The sequence below is a fragment of the Schistocerca nitens genome, chromosome 8 (assembly GCF_023898315.1).
Source record: "Schistocerca nitens isolate TAMUIC-IGC-003100 chromosome 8, iqSchNite1.1, whole genome shotgun sequence".
NCBI lineage: Eukaryota > Metazoa > Arthropoda > Insecta > Orthoptera > Acrididae > Schistocerca > Schistocerca nitens.
The window spans coordinates 49082509-49108699 of NC_064621.1; the positions used below are offsets into that span (position 1 = coordinate 49082509).

Sequence of the window (26191 nt, forward strand, 5' to 3'; positions counted from 1 at the left end):
TTCGTCGAAAACGTAAATCAGGTCAGGAATGAAGTCAAGGGTGTAAAATCAGAGGTTGAAGGCATTAGGATAACATCAGAAGAGACGCGAGAAGTAGCGATAGAGTTCCGTTCGTGAGGCTAGCACAACCAGATTAGTGGCACGAGATACGCAAAACAATGCCCAAATTGCGCGACATCTGGCAGCGTTGTTAAAGATCGAAGTGAGCGCATTCAAGAATCCTAATTCTGCTTTTAACAAACAGGGATGGAGAGTACTTGAAAAGACTCTGGAAGAAATGTTAGAAATCAAAGACGAACAGACACGTCTCACTACCAAGCAGAATGGGCTGGCTGATAAGGTGAGGCAAATGTTGGAACTGGTCGCTAGTATAGAAATTTAGCTGGAAGTAACAGTACGTCACCGTGAGTTCATTGGTCTCCAGGAATGTCAAAGACAAACTTTTGCAGCTCGACCTGTAGCCACATCCTCGCCACGGGCCTACAAACGGCAGAGCGGCCGTTTCACGGGGTATGGCCCTCGGCCGAGCGCGCTCTGAGTGGCGCGTACTGCACAGAGTATCGAGCAGGAACACAATTGCGCGCGACTCAGGCGTACTGAAATAAACACATCAAATAAAGTATTGCATCACCCCGGTTCCCAGAACTCCTGAAGATAGACGTTGACTGTGGATATTGTATTACAGTCCCTTTGACTGTTCAGAGGTGTCACTAAACCCGCCCAAAGATGTAAACAGCCATGCATGAACAGCGCCTATTGGACAGAGGGGGTCCGACAGCCGATCAGTTACAGTCATTCCACCAGGAAGGAGGTACACGGCTCGTGTTGTCTGTAGTTCATCCTTGTCTAGACGGTCAATACCGCGGTTCGATCGCGTCCGAATTGTTACTTTGTGCCAGGAAGGGCTCTCAACAAAAGGAAGTGTCCAGGCGTCTCGGAGTGAACCAAAGCGATGTTGTTCGGGCACGGAGAAGATACAGAAAGACAGGAACTGTCGATGACATGCCTCATTCAGGCCGCCCTAGGGCTACTACTGCAGTGGATGACCGCTATGCTTGGCTTATGTCTCGGAGGAACCCTGACAGCAATGTCACCATGTCGAATAATGCTTTTCGTGAAGCCACAGGACGTCGTTTTACGACTCAAAATGTGCGCAGTAGGTCGCATGATGCGCAACTTCACCCTCGACGCCCAAGGCGAGGTAGATCTTTGCAACCACGACACCATGCAGCGCGGTACAAGTGGGCCCAACAACATGCCGAATGAACCGCTCACCGATGAGTGTCGCATATGCCTTCAACCAGACAATCGTCGGGGACGTGTTTGGAGGCAACCCGGTCAGTCTGAACGCCTTAGACACACTGTCCAGCGAGTGCAGCTAGGTGGAGGTTCACTGCTGTTTTGGGATGGCATTATGTGGGCTGACGTAAGCCGCTGGTGGTCATGGAAGGTGCCGTAAAGGCTGTACGATACGTTAATGCCATCCTCCCACCGATAGTGCAACCATATCGGCAGCATATTGGCGAGGCATTCGTCTTCATGGACGACAATTCGCTACCCCATCGTGCACATCTTGTGAATGACTTCCTTCAGGACAACGATATCGCTCGATTAGAGTGGGTAGCACGTTCTCCAGACATGAACCCTATCGAACATGCCTGGGATAAGTTGAAAAGGGCTGTTTATGGATAATGTGACCACCAAGCACTCTGGGAGATCTACGCCGAATGGCCGTTGAGGAGTGGGATAATCTGGACCAACACTGCCTCGATGAACTTGTGGGTAGTATGCCACGACGTATTCAGGCATGCTTCAATACAAGCGAACGTGCTACTGGGTATTAAAAGTACCGGTGTGTACAGCAATCTGGACCACCACCTCGGAAGGTCTCGTTGTATGGTGGTACAACATGCAATGTGTGGTTTTCATTAGCAATAAAAAGGACGGAAATGATATTTATGTTGATATCTATTCCAATTTTCTGTGCAGGTTCCGAAGCTCTCGGAACCCAGGTGATGCAAAACTTTTTTTTTTGTGTGTGTGTTTTACCACATGACTCTGATGACACGAAATGATGATACAACAGCATTCAGGGATCGGAAGGCCATGAGATCTTGGGAGCATACGCGCCATAAGTTAGAGAAAGTCCAGCTGCGTAAAATTACGAATATTTCGACTTAAAACATTTTCTTTCACTTCAAAATATTCAGGTCTACAAAGAAAACCACAATTCATTACATCCCAAGTCATGAACTGCTCAGTATGATAGGATACTACACGTGTCGTGTCCATTAGTGTACAAACTGGAATTTGTCTGTGGGTAGCTGGGAGGTTCAATAACAGAGCACAGGTACGGCGAATTCAGAGAGGCTTTCCTAAACACCAGCTGGTCACAGGACACCCAAGAAAGGATTAAACAGGCGATTACGTTACTGAAGGATTACGAAGCATCAGGATGCAGCAGTCCAGTAAAGTTTTTCGAGACACTTGTCAACAAGAACCGTTACCTGGACGAACGCTATAGTGATAAGGAGATTATATGGCACTAATAAATGAAATTGCCATTGTGGTACCAGGAACTGCAAATGTAATGAAACAATAGGGTCTTTCAAAAGCGCTCAACGAGAGTTTGTCAAGAAAGCGTAAAACATGAAGGACCGAATACGTCATAATGAGGGAAATTCGCAAGTTGAATCTGGTGGAAATAACGACAGGCAATACACAAATAGAAACAGGGCGACAAGAGACCAATATCGAGGCCAAAGACTTAATAATGAGCCTCAATGGAATATAGTCCGCCCCCGGTAGCTGCGTGGTCAGCGCGACAGAATGTCAATCCTAAGGGCCCGGGTTCGATTCCCGGCTGGGTCGGAGATTTTCTCCGCTCAGGGACTGGGTATTGTGTTGTCCTAATCATATACAGACGCAGATGGGGGACGTATTGTGGTATGTTTCAAGAAAACAGAAACAGGAATAGGAGGGAAATGAAAAATTCTAACCATTTCGTGCAGCCGGTCTGGAACTTGGGGCAAACAATGGAGGGAAAGCTAGGTGAAGCCCGCAACATGATAAGCTCTCAAACAGAAACTGAGGCAGAAGTACGAGTAGGACTTGACTATCTGCCGCTGCGGCCTGAGCCCAAAACAAAGCCACACATAATATCGGTACGGACAACATTAACTTGAATGAGACTTCTACAGTTATATCATGAAGTTAGTGTTAGGAATCATTTGTTTCCAACTCATTTATGTAGTCGTTTGGTGGATTGTTCTTTATTTGCTTGAACTTACACTTTTTGTATGATTTATTATTATAATTAGCGGATAAGATCTTCTCCTGTGGCGTCTGATCACTGAGTTGGGTGTTTGTAGTTTTCTGTAAGGGTTTTGCACTTTCATAACTTCCCGCAGATTTGAGACGTACTGGTGTCCTCTCATGTTTCACAGATAGAAAATTATTTCGTGGATAGGAATGCTCCGATTTGTCGCTGGAGAACTCTTGGATTTGAAATAAAACTGGTTGGTTTAAGACTTGAGCATTGCTATATTAGTAGCTAGACATGCCACAACAAAGGTATGAGTTGGAACAGCGTGAAAATTGCATTTTTGGTTCAGAAATATTTGCACAAGTCTTACAGATACAATTCTTCTCAGAATTCATCTTGAACTGTAGAAACGGTTTGGTTTCTTCTATTGACATTCTGTACATTTCAGTGTCTGTTCCACTATTCGTAGCGAGGAGGCGACAGTGGTGCCACAGATGATGATTTGCTATCGCATAGTGGATCTTGGCGTGATTTTGATCACGCTACCGATACCGATGGGGGCATCTTGTGAGACGGACACGGATTGTCCACGCTGGAGGCGTGTTGACGTTCAAGTAGAGTGCTTTTTTTTTGCTGTGGTTCTATATTAGGGTTCCCGCAAGTGGAGCGACGTGTTCTGGTTGGTGTTTTTCGAGTATGGTTACGCTTATGGATAATCGCCTATGGTGCAGTATTTCTTCGCTGGTGGTACTTTTTCATGTGTGGTTATCGGTTACGGATTATCGCCAATAGTGCGATGATGTTGCCTTGTGGTGTTTCGATTATGGATCGCCGGCGCCAGAGGCGCATCGTCGGCGAAGTTTTGTATTACTAGCGTGAGACTTGGAGTGCGAGTCACGGTAGTACGTTTTTAGATGAGTAGGAAGGAAATGGCGAATGGGACCAGGTAAAAACGAGACACAACCACAAAGCCTTATGCTCTACGAATTATAAACGCAGCTATTTTAAGTGTTTACAGCAACTGTTATTTGGTGATACCTGTACGTCGATTTTTGAGAGCTGTAGGTCGGTGTCAGAAGGAAAGGCGAATTCGTGCCAATGTCTGATCTATACTGACAGCCCAGTAAGGGTAGCGGTGAGTGATATTCGACGCAGATTCTGCGCCAGATAGCCGCATCAGAGTCACTATCCAATAAAAAAAATGGCTTCAGGAGGGGTATCAAAATCCAGATTAGCTTAAAGTACATCGGCTAGAGGTAGCTGGACTTAGTAATGGGTTAGATGTAATTATAACTAAGGGTTGGAGGGTGTGCTTGAAGTATGAATGTGTAGGCTGTGCCGGCTTAGCCGATTAGGGTGCATGAGTGGTGTTGTGAAACTAACATATAGGGATTTTCTCTGCCTCGTGATGACTGGGTGTTGTGTGATGTCCTTAGGTTAGTTAGGTTTAAGTAGTTCTAAGTTCTAGGGGACTGATGACCATAGATGTTAAGTGCCATAGTGCTCAGAGCCATTTGAACCATTTGAAACTAACATAACACTGGCGTACGCTACAGCAACACGACTTCACTACTAGGTGTTAATTAGTTTATGTATTTTACATAAGCAATTAATGATCGATGTTTATTGGAATCAAAAAAGATCTGAAAAGGATTGCAGTGTTTTAAGGAACCTTACCAGTAAAATTGTTTAAGTAAAAATGCAGTAGGCTAATGTACATTTCAATTCTTTACATTAATCATATTTTAAAGTTTCAGCTACAACCAGTTCATATATATATTATGATTTTCTATGTGTGTTACTTTTGAATACATTATGGGAGTGACAGTGATCAATGTGTTACAAATATTTACTATTAAAAACAGTCTTGATCACACTTTATTTATTACGGTGACCGGTTTCGACCACTACTGTTGTCATCTTCAGACCAATGGGTAGGAACCTCCTTCTGCTGTCGCCAGCCACAGGTGGGCGTTGGGCAGCGCGGTTTGGGAGGCTGGTGTGACGAAGAGTGGCGCCACGTGCTACAATGTGCACAGCTGCTGGCGTGATGTCATCGTATGGCCGTCAGCCGGGACAAGGGATCAGCTGACGCGACGTCACTGCACGGCCGCACCAGCAGCTGTCAGCAGCAGGTGATCCGTCCCTGCCCCCACCGTGAGTCAGCCGGCTGACGTGACGACACTGGGGTGGCTCACTGGTGATAGAGGCGTGCACAGAGTGGAGAGGGAAAGGAATTCCAGGTGCTGTGGCGCATCACCAGGGGAGCCTCACCTGCAGCCAGTAGCTAACTGAGGCACGGCCCTGACACCACACTTACGGCCACTGCTGTTTGACGCAACAGTCTCGAGGGAGTGGACACGTGGGTAACGCCCCTGCCGATGGAAAAGAGGAGACTAGAGGCCGTCAAACCGAGCGAGCGACATCGCAAGACACTTGACACGGCACTGATAACTGCTACTGAAGGACTGTTTACAATGAGAGCAACAGTTTTTCAACTGCTGCCCCATCTTTCAACTGCTGCCCCATCTCTTGACTGTCAATAGTCCAGATGCCTCCCTGTTTCTGCCATAAACAGGGGACAAGTCCGTCCACGGACACTGCTGCCACTACTGATGAAGTTAAGTAAAAGGGTAACCCTTCTCTTAACACCATCTCACCCCTCATACAGGGTGTTACAAAAAGGCACGGCCAAACTTTCAGGAAACATTCCTCACACACAAAGAAAGAAAATACGTATGTTACGTGGACATGTGTTCGGAAACGCTTACTTTCCATGTTGGAGCTCATTTTATTACTTCTATTCAAATCACATTAATCATGGAATGGAAACACACAGCAACAGAACGTACAAGCGCGACTTCAAAACTTTTGTTACAGGAAATGTTCAAAATGTCCTCCGTTAGCGAGGATACATGCATCCACCCTCCGTCTCATGTAATCCCTGATGCGCTGATGCATCCCTGGAGAATGGCGTATTGTATCACAGCCGTCCACAATACGAGCACGAGGAGTCTCTACATTTGGTACCGGGGTTGCGTAGACAAGAGCTTTCAAATGCCCCCATAAATGAAAGTCAAGAGGGTTGAGGTCAGGAGAGCGTGGAGGCCATGGAATTGGTCCGCCTCTACCAATCCATCGGTCACCGAATCTGTTGTTGAAGAGCGTACGAACACTTCGACTGAAATGTGCAGGAGCTCCATCGTGCATGAACCACATGTTGTGTCGTACTTGTAAAGGCACATGTTCTAGCAGCACAGGTAGAGTATCCCGTATGAAATCACGATAACGTGCTCCATTGAGCGTAGGTGGAAGAACATGGGGCCCAATCGAGACATCACCAACAATGCCTGCCCAAACGTTCACAGAAAATCTGTGTTGATGACGTGATTGCACAGTTGCGTGCGGATTCTCGTCAGACCACACATGTTGACTGTGAAAATTTACAATTTGATCACGTTGGAATGAAGCCTCATCTGTAAAGAGAACATTTGCACAGAAATTTGGATTGACACATTGTTGGATGAACCATTCGCAGAAGTGTACCCATGGAGGCCAATCAGCTGGTGATAGTGCCTGCACACGATGTACATGGTACGGAAACAACTGGTTCTCCCGTAGCACTTTCCATACAGTGACGTGGTCAACGTTACCTTGTACAGCAGCAACTTCTCTGACCCTGACATTAGGGTTATCGTCCACGAAGAATTGCCTCGTCCATTGCAGGTGTCCTCGTCGTTCTAGGTCTTCCCCAGTCGCGAGTCATAGGCTGGAATGTTCCGTGCTCCCTAAGACGCCGATCAATTGCTTCGAACGTCTTCCTGTCGGGACACCTTCGTTCTGGAAATCTGTCTCGATACAAACGTACCGCGCCACGGCTATTGCCCCGTGCTAATCCATAGATCAAATGGGCATCTGCCAACTCCGCATGTGCAAACATTGCACTGACTGCAAAACCACGATCGTGATGAACACTAACGTGTTGATTCTACGTACTGATGTGCTTGATGCTAGTGCCGTAGAGCAATGAGTGGCATGTCAACACAAGCACCGAAGTCGACATTACCTTCCTTCAATTGGGCCAACTGGTGGTGAATCGACGAAGTAAAGTACATACTGACGAAACTAAAATGAGCTCTGACATGGAAATTAAGCGTTTCCGGACACATGTCCACATAACATCTTTGTGTGTGAGGAATGTTTCCTGAAAGTTTGGTCGTACCTTTTTGTAACACCCTGTAGATACCATGTCCAACTTGTTACACACGTCGTGAGTGTAGTGCTGTGTTTATTCATGTGACTATTTTAAAGTTAATTTTTGGACTCCGTAAAAAGCCTTGAGAAGGGAGCAGCAGGAGACTTAAAATATCTTTGAGTTCTTTTATTCTTATTTTTCGTACCTTGCTGTATTTAGTTTACTAAGTGAAATGTAATTTTTCAGTTTTCTTTCCCACTATGTTCCTCATGAGGAGCAAAACCATTTTCAGATGTGTACTGTGGTAAAAGGTCACTCTCATCTAAAATTTGAGACTGACAAAAGATCACACAAAACAAATACACTAATATTCAAACCACTTTTTGAAACTGGCTCGTGTTTTTATTTTGTCTTTGTCATTTGTGTAGTTTTTCACTATGTTTCACATGTCGTTTACATGTTGTTTATTCTGCGTTACTGTTGTACTAATAGAACAGAAAGACACTTTACTATGAAATAAGGTTAAGAGATGATATATATCTGAAGAACACACTCTTGAAATACCTTGATTTACTGAACGTTTGTTTAGAATCTGCCATAATATTTGTCTATATCACTGTGAATACTTGGGCCAGAGTAACAAAATCTCTGAGGTAGAGAATTTCAATGTTTAACGACATTGTTTTGTAATAAGGTAAGCCAATCATCTCTGGCCTAAGCTTTAGTGTGAATGGGTTAGTTGAATGTCTGCATGGCCTTACAGAACCGTCAAAAGCATGGCAAAGAATTTTTCGACTGGAGAGCTCCCAGAAACCTAGGAAACTGGTAATTGGCCACAATTCACTTCCTTTTGTGAAAAGAGTGGCATACAATAAATACGAACAGTATCTTTCCATCTGCCCTACAATGGCATACCAGGAAGATTGTCTGCATGTTTAAACATCAAATTTCTGTATTACACCATCATCATTAATCTTTTGCCTAGCTTCATATCGTCCCACTCCACAAGATGGAGTCACACCAGCAGAAAAATTACATGGTCGACAACATGGATTGCAACTTTCAATCATACATTGGTCGATCAGTCAGCAGCCATCACAGAAAACTTATTTCGATATCGTTCACATATGCTACAGCAAGTCAGCAATTCGATCGACACCACAGACAACAGAGAGAGTTCACTGCGGTCTGCGCTGAGGTAGGGGAGGCTCTCCTGACGACCACACCAGTCCCCCAGCATAGCAGATCCCTCCCACTGAGCTCAACGTAGTGTCGAGCACGCAAGAGCTCGGTCGCAGCTCGTGACCTCAGCTACAGCACTTGAAGCAGTTCTGCTTGTGCACACCATTTAAGCCATTTGGACTCGTAATGTAACATATCGTTATACTGATGATCAGAGTGTGCGGTAGCACAAGGAGAAGCTAAACGAAGTAATTCGTTCACACCGTGGCTATTTGGATTTGTAAGTGCATTTAAACTGTGTTTTCTTTCACTAATCACATTTCGTTAGTCCTCTCTTTACCTTCCCATAACGATGAGTGAATAAAAATGTGGTTGTTTGGGTTGTAGAAAGAATAGGGCTAATCAGAGATGAAAAACGAGTGGTGGTTTTGCGAAGAGAAATCTGTGGACAACGTTGAGCAAAGAGGTTTGCAGAGGTTTCCACAACGTATAGATAGTTTAGAGTGCGTCATGTAGCTCAGCCAATGGGCGGTTCTTCCCCTCCCCCTCCTCCAATGGTTCAAACTGGGGCACTTGTAACACCAATATCGATTAGAAGTAGGTTTATATTATGTAACTGTTTATCTGTAATTATGAAGTGTTTGTTCTTAGTTAGTTAAGGTCACTGATTTGTGACAGGAAGTTTAAAGTTTGTACTGTATGTTTAGAAAAAGACAAATGGTGTTTAAAATAATGAAATTTTATAATATATGTATGTTTATAAAGAAAACTTTGTGTACTGGAAGCTGGTTCATGCTTAGGACACTTGTATAACATAAAAGATGTAGGGAACTTCCTCCGCAATGGAAGTGGCTTGGTACGAGGTAATAGGTGGTTTTGGCTCTCGAACTGGGCGGCCTCTTGGTGGGAACGGTATGCAGTCAGTGACTAGCCATTGCACTGTACACGTCATCGGTGCGAAGGGAGGCAATTGGAAGGCGTTTTGCAAGGGATTTTGCATCGGATGTGGAATTTGCTGTTGCATGGTACTCTCAGCAATAAGGAATGGCTCTAACACGTTAAAATTGTAAAGAGCATTCAAACATCAAGACCCCCTAGTACAGTTAGCCACACGTCGCTTGCTACCACTACGCCGCCACTGCTCCACCAGCATCATTCGTACAGACGTGTATCAGAGCATGGACCAGTTAACTTGTGTGAGTGATTTAATAATAGTCCAAGTGCTATAAACCTATATTTAGAACCGTATCTTTTATCCTAATCATGAACCTATGCAGGATACCCTCCTAAGTGTTCAGAAAACCGAGTATCCTGTTTCAAACAAATTAGTAATTTACTTGTGTTTATTAAATGTGGAAAAATTCACTGCCAGACTGTGTAAATGTTGCTTTCTAAAATACCTGCTTCACAGGTCATGAAAAAGGCACGTAAGCAAAACTTATTTGAAACATAATTTAGCCTTGATTGCTATCGTTCAGTCAAGCTCAGTGTTACGTAATTTGCTTTGAAGGATGAAAACATAAACTGTTCCAAGTGAGGCTAAGAGTTAAATTTTCTTGTATTTAATCGTAGTACTGAAATAATCATAGAGTTTGACTAGTGATATAGTATCAGTTTATGGGTCGCCAGCATATTCTACTCATATTAGAAAGATAGTTGGAATATTATTGCTGCTAAGGAAATATGATACAGTGCTATAAATGGGAATATAAAGAGTGTAACTGTAGGCTCATTTAACTTTATTTGTGTTATTTATATGTCAGTTAAGTAAGAAGACCCTCCATGTCCAATTGTAGTTCGGTGCTTCCTGCAGTAACATCTCAATACTGAGTCACGTAATGATCGTGATTGTAACTGTTATTATTATGAGTTGCGTATAATTTTGCTTTCTATGACTACTGGTGTAAGGTGGCAGGATAAATGAAGGTCAATTTCGCACCTCACATAAGAGTTTTATACATTGTAATGGGAAGGTGAATATGACACCTAACTTACTTCAGCGGTCATGAGTAGATTTGCCTATAAGTATGTAATGCAAAAGAGATGACACTCAGTCGACGGTATTAACACACCGCTCCTATATAATGCATGTCAATGAGCAGGAGGTGAAACAAGCAGCGAGAGGAAACGTTTTGTGTGGAAACGGGAGTGGGCAGAAGCAGAGGCCACACCACGGGCGGCACCACGAAAAGAATAGCTAACGGGATCAATTTTAACATTCCGTGGGTTTTCTTTGTGACTCCAAAATGGACAACGGTTTGCATCCCTGTTGGTAACAGGAACTTACTACGATTAATCGCTATAGTCATGTAAGAGTATTTGCTGGGACAGTTGTTGGATGGGGTATCGCCGAGGACCATTCGCAACCGTCTCCATGAAGCTGGGCTACGGTCCCGCACACCGTTAGGCCGTCTTCCGCTCACGCCCCAACATCGTGCAGCCCGCCTCCAGTGGTGTCGCGACAGGCGTGAATGGAGGGACGAATGGAGACGTGTCGTCTTCAGCGATGAGAGTCGCTTCTGCCTTGCTGCCAATGATGGTCGTATGCGTGTTTGGCGCCGTGCAGGTGAGCGCCACAATCAGGACTGCATACGACCGAGGCACACAGGGCCAACACCCGGCATCATGGTGTGGGGAGCGATCTCCTACACTGGCCGTACACCACTGGTGATCGTCGAGGGGACACTGAATAGTGCACGGTACATCCAAAGCGTCATCGAACCCATCGTTCTACCATTCCTAGACCGGCAAGGGAACTTGCTGTTCCAACAGGACAATGCACGTCCGCATGTATCCCGTGCCACCCAACGTGCTCTAGAAGGTGTAAGTCAACTACCCTGGCCAGCAAGATCTCCGGATCTGTCCCCCATTGAGCATGTTTGGGACTGGATGAAGTGTCATCTCACGCGGTCTGGACGTCCAGTACGAACGCTGGTCCAACTGAGGCGCCAGGTGGAAATGGCATGGCAAGCCGTTCCACAGGACTACATCCAGCATCTGTACGATCGTCTCCATGGGAGAATAGCAGCCTGCATTGCTGCGAAAGGTGGATATACACTGTACTAGTGCCGACATTGTGCATGCTCTGTTGCCTGTGTCTATGTGCCTGTGGTTCTGTCAGTGTGATCATGTGATGTATCTGACCCCAGGAATGTGTCAATAAAGTTTCCCCTTCCTGGGACAATGAATTCACGGTGTTCAAAAATGGTTCAAATGGCTCTGAGCACTATGGGACTCAACTGCTGTGGTCATCAGTCCCCTAGAACTTAGAACTACTTAAACCTAACTAAAAGGACATCACACACATCCATGCCCGAGGCAGGATTCGAACCTGCGACCGTAGCAGCCGCACGGTTCCGGACTGCGCGCCTAGAACCGCGAGACCACCGCGGCCGGCACGGTGTTCTTATTTCAATTTCCAGGAGTGTATTTAAATGAGAGCGCAATGCTCATTAACTCACAACCCTGGCAGACACAGATCTCCTTCAGACTGCAGTGCCTTATGTAGTTTGGAGATGTACTGCAATGCAGTCTCAAAATTCTCGTCCTTCTCCCAGTTGCCATATGACGTGAAGTCTTCCCAATTTTTTCAATAAGAAAAACCACTGTAATTGCTTGTACTGTCTTTCCTACTACCTCATGTTGTAGGAGAAATTTTCATTCGGCCCTGGCCTTACACATTGTAGACGGCGGAGGTACAACAACATGTTCCCATTCCCACCATGTGGTCAAAACGTGGTCCTGTTGCATTAACTGAGCTCACCTGGTAGCTATACCACTCTCTGACTTCCGCTCAGTGTTGACTTGGACTGGTGAAAGCTGCGGGGAGGGTGTGGCACAGATTGAGGAACACTAACAGGATGCAGACAGACTGTCTAAATCTATGCTGCAGTTTTGCTGTATGGGATCCTTAGCAGATAGGCTTGAAAAAGAGATATGAGAGTGCCACGAATATGATTCATCAGTGGCTGTAACCATTAAAAGGTGTCTCCATAGGACCCAATTCAAGAGTACGGTTGAAAAGAGAAACTTCATTCCAAATAGCAGAAAGAATTTCTACCAGAGAGCGTGACACCTTAAATGTGAAAAGCCAGTGTATTGGTCTAGGATTTTGTACATTTCTTATGGCTTTAATCTAGCATAGCATATTTTAATGATTCTTCGCATAGCACACCATCTACTGTATGTGATCATTCTCAATCAACCGCCATCCTCCTTCAACTATAACCCCATGGATATATCATAGAACCTCTTTTACACTGTCTACTTGGTACCGAGATAGAATGTGTCAAAAATACTGATTGGTAATGTGGGAAATATCAATCAGCGACATGAGGGAGTTGCAAATGTCAGCTCAATACAACGTTCCTTAGTCGAACCATTTTCTAAATTTGGTGAGAAGGGTGATTTTATTACGAGCTTACACTGCTGGCGACGTGCATCTGAACTTTCGGTATGTTAATATACACACCTCTCCCTCCCCACAATCATTGTCTATGTTCAATGCCCGGTATTTGTGTGGGAGGTCACTTCATTAGGAAGCAATACAATACATCGATTTATAAAACATGTATAGTTTTTTTCATGGATATCGTTAATGACACTAGTGTGTACTTGTAGACTGAAGACCATTTTTTATTCAGGGGTAACATAGTGGTAGCCAGTGTGTTTTTAATAGCTGGTCGCTTATAAGACGATTATGTCTCTCTTTCTAAGACACAATGGTACCACTTGCAAGGAAAACAAATGAATCATGTCCATCCATCGTGGACTTTGGCTCACTATTGTTTGGTGTCACCACAATTCAGGTATTTCCGAAGTATTAGTAGGGGATGTGGGATAGTTTCGCTATGGTCGGCTGGCTTATAAAGTGTGTGTTGAGGTCTAAAGTAACTGTGGTCATTGTTCTGACATAAAAAAAAAGAAGAATATGTCCGCTCATAAGGGAGGTGTGGATTTGAAATCAGAAACTGCAGTTTCAACGCAGCGAAAGCCATCAGGGAGATGAAAGATTTTACGTGGAAAATTATGCTCACAGCCATCAGGAGGAGGTATTTCCAATACTTAGCTCACTGTCGAATGCAATCAGACTGGGGCTGCAATCGTAATATTTAATTGTAGTTACAGTGATAAATATGTGGGTGGTTTCCTAGGATGACACCATTTGGCGAGCAGGGCGTGTGACAGAGGTACTGGTGGTCGGAACAAATTGACATTTCTGGTTTAAGGGTGTGATGGGCGTCGGGAACAAAGAAAAGTTCTGCCGGCTGGCTAGTCAGTTCATTCCCACAGCTGCGGGGAGGAGTCCTGGCGGCTGTGCCGTCTTCATATCTGGTGAACTAATACTCAGCACGTGCTAAGCCATCTCCGTGATTGCGCGTGTTGCAGGTATTCTCTGTGGAAAATTGATTGATTCAGTATCAATCGCTGCCAAGTGTAAGCGCTGGACATCCGAATTCTTACCACTCCATTCATCCCTCGATGCCCTCCGTCATTGGGGTGGTGCATTTGGCAGGCACGTGCGCCCACTACTGCGGCTCCAGTCTCTGAGGGTTTGTGGTGATGGTGTACATTGGGACGGGCATGCTGCATGTGGATATCTGGTACGTGAGTGAGCTGTATGTACGAGTGTTTTCAGGGGTCATTGATTTGGTTTAGTGCTTGTCCGTACATTGCAGTGCACTCTGTCTGATGGTGGTATTTGTTGTTGTTATTACCGTACCGACCCTTTCCTCCTTCTTCTTCGTCCTGGGGTAATTTAGAGAACAAACTTAGGTATTCTGTATTGCTTTGTAAAATACGCTGTGCAGACCTTTAGTGGTAAGGAATTCCACATCCCTGAGGGTATAAATTCACGCCGAAACTGAAATTCCAAATTATACGATACTGCTTCCAATCGAGACGTCAAATTCCCAACTGATCCATTTATTGTTTCCAGTAATGGTATTGTTTCCAGTAATGGTATTGCAAGCACACATCTGTCCACCCCCTACTTCTAGTTCTTTAAAGACTTTGCATTCAATCTAGCTGAAATTTGGAATTTTCAGTTCAGTGTAATGGATCTTCCTGCCGAATGAAGTTCGCCAGTACCCATAAACAGGAGGGAGGGAAAGGGGAACAGTAGGGTTCCGAAACCAGGTAAACATGGGATTGAATCACGCCAAATAAGCAATCCCGGTATCCCCCAATTGGTTGCAAGGAAAAACTCGCCGCACACAAAGGGTATCGATTTAATTAATTAGTCAATCAATCTCATAGATATCAACACCTGGGAATTTGCCAGGTATCCACTACTTTGTTCTAGACAAATGTGGGGTTAGTGTGGCACATTACATCCGCTACCTAATTCTTCTCAGATGTTCTTGTTCCATCTGATACAGATTTCCATAGCAGTGGCAGTGTGACAACAAGGCGATCTACTAACTACCAACGCCAAGTTGCATGAGGGGCGAGTCATTTATCCAATAAAGAGAACTTATGAAGTGTTTAAGTTTGATGAGACTTCTCTCATGGCAATAAAAGAACCCACAGCTAATGGCCAGACGGTCGTTCTTTCGTCAGGTCACAACTGCTATCACCACCGTTACACCCTTTAAGATCCTTTTTGGACCCCTGTTTTTTTCTAGGGGACACGAACAGTGGCTCACAGCAACAAAACTCCTCGGAAGGGCCATAGCTCAAGTCACACTGAAAAACGGCATAATCTACCAGAAGCACAAATCAAATGCCACCCCGCAAAGGCAGAAATTCACAGATGGACTAGCAACTGCTCTTTTTCCAGAGACGGAGCTTCAGGAGATGGCACAAAGAGACAATGCAAGGGCATCCCAATTGCAGCCATCAAACAGTTCTGTGGACCAGTCCACATATGTAGGACTGACACCAATGTGAGAGGACATCATTCTGGTCCCCTACCCATTCACCGTCGAGGACAGAGCAGCAAGGAGAAATTGGGATGAGCTTTGTCTGACGTGCCGACCTGAAATGTCGCAACTTTATGCCTATAACATCGACATCACATGATACGTCCACCGTCGATGATTACCACTTTCCAGGAAACCTCATCACTACGAAAAGCAAATGTCTTATTGTTCCACCAGGCTGCTCTAGCAGCACCAGTAACAGCTGCCACTGAACGGTATTTAGGCCTGCTCACGGCTGTCCATCTGCAGTTCACTCCAAGTCAGGACCTCTTGGTGTGATGGTATGGGATGCCACTGAGTACACATAAGGATCAGTTCTGGTTCCATACCGTTACTGAGATGTTAGGGTTGATGGCTCTGCCCTACGTTTAAGGTCTCCTGCCAACAAAACGACACACATACTGTCCTGACCCACATCAACACAGCACGTTCCTCATATCTGTGGCCCACTGAGAGCATCTGGTCACGGGTTTCTGAGAGTCTTACATGCCACCACACGCCAACCAACACAACTGGTGTCCATAGAGGTTAGTCAGCATGGAATGAAGTACATGTATGTATCATCCAATCCCAGTTCTACTCACTGTCCATCATTCCATTAACAGTTGGCAGCCCTGTAAGCCCACAAATCACCTACACTTTTAATAATTTATTCTTCCTACTACACTGTTTAAGCCCAATCTCTATATAGAAAAGTCAACGTCCTGACTGACTGACTGACTCAATATTGCCCAGTCCAAACCGCTAACGATAGAAAGTTGAAATTTGGAAAAGGTGTAGACGAGGTTTAAGAAGGGATTTTTCGAAATTCCAACCCGAAGGGCATGAAATAAGGGATAAATGTATTTTTTTTTCGCTATTAAGACAATTTTGTAGCTAGACCTACGAAAACTGGTATTTGCTTTCTCGGTCAGAAATGAAGAAATACACGTTTGAGCATTTTTGAAAATTTGACCCTATGGTAGTGAAATAGTGGGTGAAAACGTTTTGAAAATATATCATTACTAAAGAACTACTGTAGTATTTTTAAAGCTACTATGAACTGACTTTTCAGTTACAAAAAAAAGAAAAAAAAATTTCAGTGTTTTTTGAAAACTGGACCCCCAAGGGGATGAAATTTTTTATGATCATACTATATTTCACTGTTTTTTGAAATTCAACCCCTATGAGGGAAAAAGGGGGATGAAAGTTTTTATGCAGTTCTTTCATTGCAAGATTGTTTGATGCTAAGTCTATGTTTGGCTTCTCCGTTAGAAATAAAACATATGCATGTCACTGTTTTTGGAAATTAAAACCCTAAAATGAGTGAAATAGGGAGTGAAACGTTTTATGAAAATACTTCGAAGCGAAAGCACTTTTAAAGCCAAATCGTTGAAAACTGGTGTCTGGCTTCTCAGTTAGAAATGAAAAAATAAATGTTTCACTGTTTATGGAAATTCAGCCCCTAATGGCCAAGTGTACCAACTTAGATGAAAAGTTAACCACGGCTAAGTCGCCATACAACCCCGTTCAGTACAAAATTCTGGTGCACCAACCTCGATCTAAGTTAAACGAGGGAATTGACTGCAGTTACATTTAACCGTGGCTCTTTCCCGGTTTTCTCGAAATAACCGAGGTTTTAAATGCATAAACTATTAATATGGCGGCGCATTTGACGTTATGTATGGCACTGAAGAAGAACTGTTATTCATTTAAATCATGACCGAAACCGTGTTGAAGTGATTGTGGAAAGAGGAAACCCTTTTGAAGATTATGGTGGTAGGAGGTTTGAAGAGGGATTTCGTCAGTCGAAAGAAACGGTGTGGTGATTATTAAATCAAATTAATGATAGGTTAGTATTTCGTACTAATCGGAATAACCCAATTTCGCCAGTGAACACACTTCTGATTACTTCACGGGCACATGCCACTGGTGCATTCAACATTGTGGTTGGTGAGAATTGTAACACACATCGTACAACAGCACAACGAATTGTTAAGGATGCATCGGACATCATAGCATCAATGTTTTCCCGTTTTACAAAGTTTCCTTCAGGAGTATAAATGTGTTCTGTGATGTGTGGTTTTCCTTCGTCCCAAGTTCGTAGAAAATTTTTTCCTGCTTATGGCACAACTACTGAAGCACAAAGCTGCATCATACACTCTAAACTGCATGGTTTTCACTTCAGCAACACAGGTTTTGGCCCACGCTTCCCTGTATTGAAACTTTCGTACAAGTTGTGGGTTCGTCCGTGGAGACATTTCTCAGCACTTCTCATCGCTCAGTTCCTTATGCACAGGTGTTATTGTCTGAATGACAGCAAGAGGAAATGAGTTATTATGCTTATACATTTCACCAGCAACTGTAGCTCGTTGGAAACCACACAAAGATTCACTTTCTTTACGACACAAGAGTACGCTGAGGTTTTGCATCTGTTGAAGCTTTATGCAACAAGGAAGCCCACACTACATATTCATAGCTTGTAGATCATTTATATTACTTTCAATGGCATTACTATAATAGATTTGTATAATATATTTGTCTGTAAGTCGGCCAGCCCCACAGAATACCTTGTTGTCATTTAATTTTTGGTCACATAGTTGAGATTTCAGCCATCGTAGCCATGCTCCCATCCATTTTGGACATACCCTACATTCTCCAGTTTTACACTTTCAGACCCATTACCAAAGAGTTTTGTCAGCAACGCACACTACGTTCATATACCGATCGTCTGAAAATCTCTGCAGCACCTGGACCTCCACAACTCCAATTTTTCTTACGATTTGGTAAGACACTTCATTACTACACCCTCGACAACAGTTTGTTAACACCTATACATTGTCCGCCCCCGGTAGCTGAGTGGTCAGCGTGACAGTCTGTCAATCCTAAGGGCCCGGGTTCGATTCCCGGCTGGGTCGGGGATTTTCACTGCTCAGGGAATGGGTGTTGTGTTGTCCTAATCATCATCATCATTTCATCCCCATCGACGCGCAGATCGCCGAAGTGGCGTCAAATCGAAAGACCTGCACCAGGCGAACGGTCTACCCGACGGGAGGCCCTCGCCACACGACATTTCATTTTCACCTATACATTAGTAATTTTACCGATATCAAATGTTGTGATAACAACAACACCAAGCTAAGAGGTGTGGTCACGTTTCTGCGCCGGCCGCGGTGGTCTAGCGGTTCTAGGCGCTCAGTCCGGAACCGCGCGACTGCTACGGTCGCAGGTTCGAATCCTGCCTCGGGAATGGATGTGTGTGATGTCCTTAGGTTAGTTAGGTTTAAGTTGTTCTAAGTTCTAGGGGACTGATGACCACAGATGTTAAGTCCCATAGTGTTCAGAGCCATTTGAACCATTTAAACCACGTTTCTGCCAGATTCCATCTACAGCTACACTAATGTCTTTCACACCATCGAAGGACGTAACGGTGTTCAGAAAGGATAAGCGAAATATAGTTGGTGGTAGTGCGTCTGATGCTGTTACAAGTAGTTTATCTTGTAGCAAAATTGAAGTAGATAGTTCCTGTGAGTTAGTATGGGTAGAGAGTATTCTTGGCAAGCGGAATAAAATAATAATTGGATCGTTGTACCGACCTCCCAACTAATATCATACAATTACTGAAAGGTTCAATGGAAACTTGAGTCTAACTTCAAACACGAAACCGACTCACACAATTTTAGTTTGTAGTGACTTTAATTTATTCTCGATATGTAGGCGAAAATACACGTTTCAATCCGGAGGTACATAAAAACAGCATCCGTTTTTGTGTCGAACGCGTTCTCTGAAAATTATTTGGAGCGATTAGTTGATGAACTCACTCGAATAGTAAACGGTTGTAAAAACACACTTCACCTCTTAGCAACAAATCATTCTGAGTTAATAACGAGTATCGAAACGGATACGGGGATTAGTGAACACAGGGTTGTCGTAGCGAGACTGAATACCATAACTCCCAAGTCCTCCAAAAATAAACGGAAAATATACCTATCCAAAAAAAGCAGATAAAAATTCGCTTGGTGCCTTCCTGAGAGAAAATCTTCACTCCTTCCAAATTATCAATGTAAGTGTAGACCAGATGTGGATTGAATTCAAATAAATGGTATCGATAGCAACTGAGAGACTTATACCAAATATATTAACAAACGACGGAGGTGATCCTGCATCGTACACAAGGCAAGCCAGAAGACTGTTGCAGAAGAAACGAAAAAAGCATGGAAATTTAAACGAATGCAAAACTCCCAGGATTGGTAAACTTTTACAGAAGCTAGAAATCGAACGTAGACTTCAATGCGAGATGCGTATAATGGTTTCCACGATGAAACTTTGTCTCGAAACCTCACAGAAAATCCAAAGAGATTGTGGCCCTTTGTAAAGCAGAAGACGATCAATGTCTCCTCTGCGCGATACAAATGGAAATACTATCGATGACAGTGTGATTAAGACGAAGTAAATATTCCAGAATTCGAACTAAGAACAACTGCCAACATGAGTAACTTAGAAGTAGATATCTTCGGAGTTATGGAGCAACTTAAATCACTTAATAAAAGCAAGTCTTCCGACCCACATTGCATACCAATTAGGTTCCTTTCAGAATGTGCTGATCAAATAGCTGCACACTTAACAACCATATACAACCGCTCGCTCGACTAAAGATCCGTATGCGAAGACTGGAAAGTTGCACGTATCACAACATCACTCAAGAAAGGCAATAGGAGTAACCCACAACATTATAGGCCTATACCCTTAACGTCGATATGCACCAGGATTTTGGAACACATATTGTGTTCGAACATTATGAATCACCTCGAAGAGAGCAGTCTATTGACACACAGTCAACACGTATCTAGAAATCTTCGTTGTCGTGAAACATAACTAGCTCTTCAGTCACACGAAGATATTTGCAGAAGGCTTCTGATTCTGTACCTCAAAAGCGGCTTTGTAATCAAACTGCGTACTTATAGAATATCGCCTCAGTTATCGACTGGATTCGTGATTTCCTGTCAGAGAGGTCACAGTTCGTAGTAATTAACGGAAAGTCATTCAATAAAACAGAAGTGATTACTGGCGTTCCCCAAGGTAGTTTCATTGGCCCACTGCTGTTCCTTAGAAGATAATCTGAGCAGCCGTCATAGGCTGTTTGCAGATGATGCTACGGTATATCGTCTAGCAAAGTCATCAGAGTCATTAACTGGAAAATGATTGAAAATTGTGAGCTCATCCACATGAATGCTAAAAGGAATCCGTTACACTTCGGTTTGACGATAAATCATTCAAATCTAAAGGGAGAAGCGATCATCATAACAAAACAAGGGAAATCAGAGCTCGCACGGAAAAATGTAGGTGCTCGTTTTTTGCACGCGCTGTTCGAGAATGGAATAATACAGAATTATGTGAAGGTGGTTTGATGAATCCTCTGCCAGGCACTTATTTATGATTTGCAGAGCAGCCATGTAAATGTAGATGTAGATGTAGGCCATACGTTGACACAGCTTCGTGTGTAGACATTCTCATACTCTCTTCACAGGTATCTTTCTTAAAATTACATCATAGTAACTGGGAAACTTGGAAGGTGGTGATGGCAAATTCTGCATTCCACATAACAATTTTGCACTACTCTCTCTTTTGCCAGAGCACCTCGTGCCATAAACCATTCTCAAATGTCCAGACACTCTGTGAGCAAAATGGTACTGAAACAGAGGATGTCAGACTAAAGGCCGAAATACTAAATGTCTTTTCCCAAAGCTGTTTCACAGAGGAAGACTGCACTGTAGTAGCTTCTCTAGATTGTCACAGAGATGACAAAATGGTAGATATCGAAACAGATGACAGAGGGACAGGAAAACAATTAACAAGGCCACTGGACTTGATGGGATACCAGTTCTATTTTACACAGAGTACGCGAAGGAACTCCCTCCCCCCCCCCCCCTTCTTGCAACGGTGTACCATAGTTCTCTAGAAGAGCATAGAGTTTCAAAAGACTGGAAAAGGGCACGGGTCATTCCCGTTTTCAAGAAGGGACGTCGAACAGATGTGCGGAACCATAGACCTATATGACTAACGTCGATCATTTGTAGAATTTTGGAACACGTATTATGTTCGAGTATAATGACTTTTCTGGAGACTAGAAATCTACTCTGTAGGAATCAGCATGGGTTTCGAAAAAGACGAGCGTGTGAAACCCAGCTCGCGCTATTCGTCCACGAGACTCAGAGGGCCATAGACACGGGTCACAGGTAGATGCCGTGTTTCTTGATTTCCGCAAGGCGTTCGATACAGTTCCCCACAGTCGTTTAATAAACAAAGTAAGAGCATATGGACTATCAGACCAATTGTGTGATTGGATTGAATAGTTCCTAGATAACAGAACGCAGCATGTCATTCTCAATGGAGAGGAGTCTTGCGAAGTAAGAGTGATTTCAGGTGTGCCGCAGGGGAGTGTTCTAGGACCGTTGCTATTCACAATATATATATATATATATAAATGACTTTGTGGATAACATCGGAAGTTCACTGAGGCTTTTTGCGGATGATGCTGTAGTATATCGAGAGTTTGTAAGAATGAAAAACTGTACTGAAATGGCCGGCCGCGGTGGTCTAGCGGTTCTGGCGCTGCAGTCCGGAACCGCGGGACTGCTACGGTCGCAGGTTCGAATCCTGCCTCGGGCATGGGTGTGTGTGATGTCCTTAGGTTAGTTAGGTTTAAGTAGTTCTAAGTTCTAGGGGACTTATGACCTAAGATGTTGAGTTCCATAGTGCTCAGAGCCATTTTTTTTTTTTTGTACTGAAATGCAAGAGGATCTGCAACGAATTGACGCATGGTGCAGGGAATGGCAATTGAATCTGAATGTAGACAAGTGTAATGTGCTGCGAATACACAGAAAGAAAATTCTTTATCATTTAGCTACAATATAGCAGGTCAGCAACTGGAAGCAGTTAATCCCATAAATTATCTGGGAGTAACCATTATGAGCCATTTTAAATGGAACGACCATATAATATTAATCGTCGGTAAAGCAGATGCCAGACTGAGATTCATTGGAAGAATTCTAAGGAAATGCAGTCCGAAAACAAAGGAAGTAGGTTACACTACACTTGTTCGCCCACTGCTTGAATACTGCTCACCGGTGTGGGTTCCGTACCAGATAAGGTTGATAGAAGAGCCGGAGAAGATCCAATGGAGAGCTGCGCGCTTCGTTACAGGAACATTTAGTAATCGCGAAAACGTTAGAAAAATGATAGATAAACTCCAGTGGAAGACTCTGCAAGAGAGACGCTCAGTAGCTCGGTACGGGCTTTTGTTGAAGTTTCGAGAACATACCTTCACCGAGGATTCAAGCAGTATATTGTTCCCCCCTTAGTATATCTCGCGAAGAGACCATGAGGATAAAATCAGAGAGATTAGGGCCCACACAGAGGCATACCGACAATCTTCCTTTCCACGAACGGGACTGGAATAGAAGGGAGAACCGATAGAGGTACTCATGGTACCCTCCGCCACACACTTTCAGGTGGCTTGCGGAGTATGGATGTAGATGTAGATGTAATAGTATTTGTGTGTTGTTCCCTTTGATGTTCTTGTGAATTAGATTCATTGTAAACTTTTCATGTAATCAGCAACTTACTGCACAGTCAATACCTAAAACTTTTATTCTCTACTATGTACAAATAACCTGTAGCTGTATAATGTTCTCAATTACTTGATCATGTAGAAAAAATGTCTATACTAATATACGATCTAGTCACATTAGTGTGACCGCTATCTACGTTCGACGCAAGTGTGCAATAACCACTCACAGCCGGCAGCAGTGGAGATGTGCAAAGCATGCCGGGGAAGACAGTGCAGTCGTGGTCGTAATGCGGAAACGGAACGATTTATCTGCCGTGTAAAAGAGCACGATCATTAACTTTCGGGCCAAAGGTGGAAGCATATCCGAAACTCCCATGATTACACCGTACGGGGCACGTCAAAATGCCCCTATCCAAAATCCATTACCGGGGCGACTGTGGTGCACCATTAGCCATAGAGGACAGGGGTGAACGCGGATGCAGAAATGTGGACAGGCGGATAGACCAGCAGATGCTCACAAGGGAGCCCCCCCATCGCATCCCCCTCAGATTTAGTTATAAGTTAGCACAGTGGATAGGCCTTGAAAGACTGAACACAGATCAATCGAGAAAACAGGAAGAAGTTGTGTGGAACTATAAAAAAATAAGCAAAATATACAAACTGAGTAGTCCATGCGCAAGATAAGCAATATCTAGGACAACGTGAGCTCAGGAGCGCCGTGGTCTCGTGGTTAGCGTGAGCAGCTGCAGAACGAGAGGTCCTTGGTTCAAGTGCCGGCACGGTAGCTCAGCGTGTTCGGTCAGAGGGCTAGCAGCCCTCTGTAATACAAAACAACAAAAAAACTGAGTTAATAGATCACCAACGAACTTAAACGGATGTCTTACGACGTCCGCCCCGAGCAGATTCAACGAACAAAAGCGAACAAAATGAGATTAAAAAAAATAATAATAAAATAAAGTCTTCCCTCGAGTGAAAAGTTTAATTTTTCATTTTCAGACAATTATTATCTATCCGTCCGTCCGCTATATTTTCTGGATTCATATTGCCCACGGAATACATCTCACGTATTTAATGCACTCTCGTCCAAAGTAGCGAACAGTCAACTACCAGCCAGGGAGCCTCTTTAGCGGGAATAGTCTCTCTTCGGTGCGCTGTAGTCGACTGACGTCGTGTGTTTCGATGTTTGTTTCGGCGTAGCGTCCCCATACTACGGCGCAGTTACCTCGCATCGGACGGACGGACGGACAGATAATAATTGTCTGAAAATAAAAAATTAAACTTTTCACTCGAGAGAAGACTTGAACCAAGAACCTCTCGTTCCGGAGTTGCTCAAGCTAACCACAGGACCACGACGCTCCTGAGCTCAGATTATCCTTGATGTTGCCTATCTTGCACATGGACTACTCAGTTTGTATATTTTGCTTATTTTTTTCATAGTTCCACACAACTTCTTCCTGTTTTCTCGATTGATCTGTGTTCAGTTTTTCAAGGCCTATCCACTGTGCCAACTTATAACTAAATCTGAGGGGGGTGCGATGGGGAGGTTCCCTTGTCAGTATCTGGCTGCCCAGGAGAACCGAGGGGCTAGCAACAGTGTCTCCTCAGCTGAGCGAACGTTGCTGCGTGTGGACCTCTGCGGCAGGCACCTGGTTCACGCACTCACGCTGACCGCTGTTCGGCGGCGACGAAGGTTGGAATTTGGCACGCCAGTACCACAACAGGTCGTCCACTGAGGCGGCGACGAGCGGCCTTTTCAGATGCATCACGTTTCACCATCCATCGGACGGATGGCCGTTGGCGAGTACGGCGTGAGACGTGTGATAACAAATTCTCTGCGACCAGGAAGGAGCCTTACAGTCAGGTCTTTCCCTGGCTGATCTCGTCATTCTGGAAGGCACACTGAATCAACACCAGCGTGCATCTATACTTGGGGACCATGGCCACCCCTATATGCGGTTGGCTTTTCCTCAGCACGATGGCGTCTGCCAACAGGACGTTGCAGGGTGTCACAGAGCTGGCAGATTACGTGCGGCATTTGATGAGCAGCCGTACTCCGCTGGCTATCAAACACCCAGGATGTAACGCAATCGAGGATTGGTGTGGCCACTTCCATCAGGCTGTTCGCGCCGTGGATCCACGACCGAGAAGTGTAGCGCGGCAGGTCACGGCAGTGGGGTCGGCATCTCGTTCACCCTCTTCTTGCACGTCTCGCCGTGGCACGTGGCGCAAAGGTGCTTTTGACAGATGATCACTGTAGTGTCGGCAGACTTGCCCACACTACGTACGCTAATTGAAAGAGGCGGCCAAGATGCACGCGCTAACTCACGAAGGATGGAGTGAGGTCTGAAACAGGATTCGTAATGAATGTTATAAAGAAAAGTACGTAGCTCCTTGAATACTTAACTTTTAATACATCCTTGTATACATCGTTCTTGATGAGACATCTGGAGATTGTGTCGATACAAGTGAGACTCTTTAGATACAAGCTATCTAAGGCTAATGGCGCCTTGCTAGGTCGTAGCCATGGACTTAGCTGAAGGCTATTCTAACTGTCTCTCGGCAAATGAGAGAAAGGCTTCGTCAGTGTAGTCGCTAGCTACGTCGTCCGTACAACTGGGGCGAGTGCTAGTCCGTCTCTCGAGACCTGCCGTGTGGTGGCGCTCGGTCTGTGATCACTGCCAGTGGCGACACGCGGGTCCGACATGTACTAATGGACCGCGGCCGATTTAAGCTACCACCTAGCAAGTGTGGTGTCTGGCGGTGACACCACAATCACATTAATGTGACTGAACAGTGTGGTAAAATTAACACTATTTACAGACTGGGGCTCCACATTAGGTCTACAAAATAAGAGAAATCAGGGCTCGCACAGAAAAACTTAAGTGTACGTTTTTCCCGCGTGCCGTTCGAGAGTGGAACGGTAGAGACACAGCATGAAGGTGGTTCATTGAACCCTCAACCACGCACTTTATTCTTAATAGCAGAGTAATCACGTAGATGTAGATGTATCTACATTTTTGTTCAAATTACGAACCTTCCTTCTCAACGTGTTTGGTGGAGAAGCTAGATCGCTTGGA

At 44.4% G+C, this 26191-nt stretch overlaps 1 protein-coding gene across 1 annotated transcript in view; it reads right to left on the reverse strand.

The window, feature by feature from the left end:
• The window catches only part of LOC126199148 (uncharacterized), a 94291-nt gene that overhangs the window by 57745 nt on the left and 10355 nt on the right, over positions 1-26191 (reverse strand). The window lies entirely within an intron of this gene.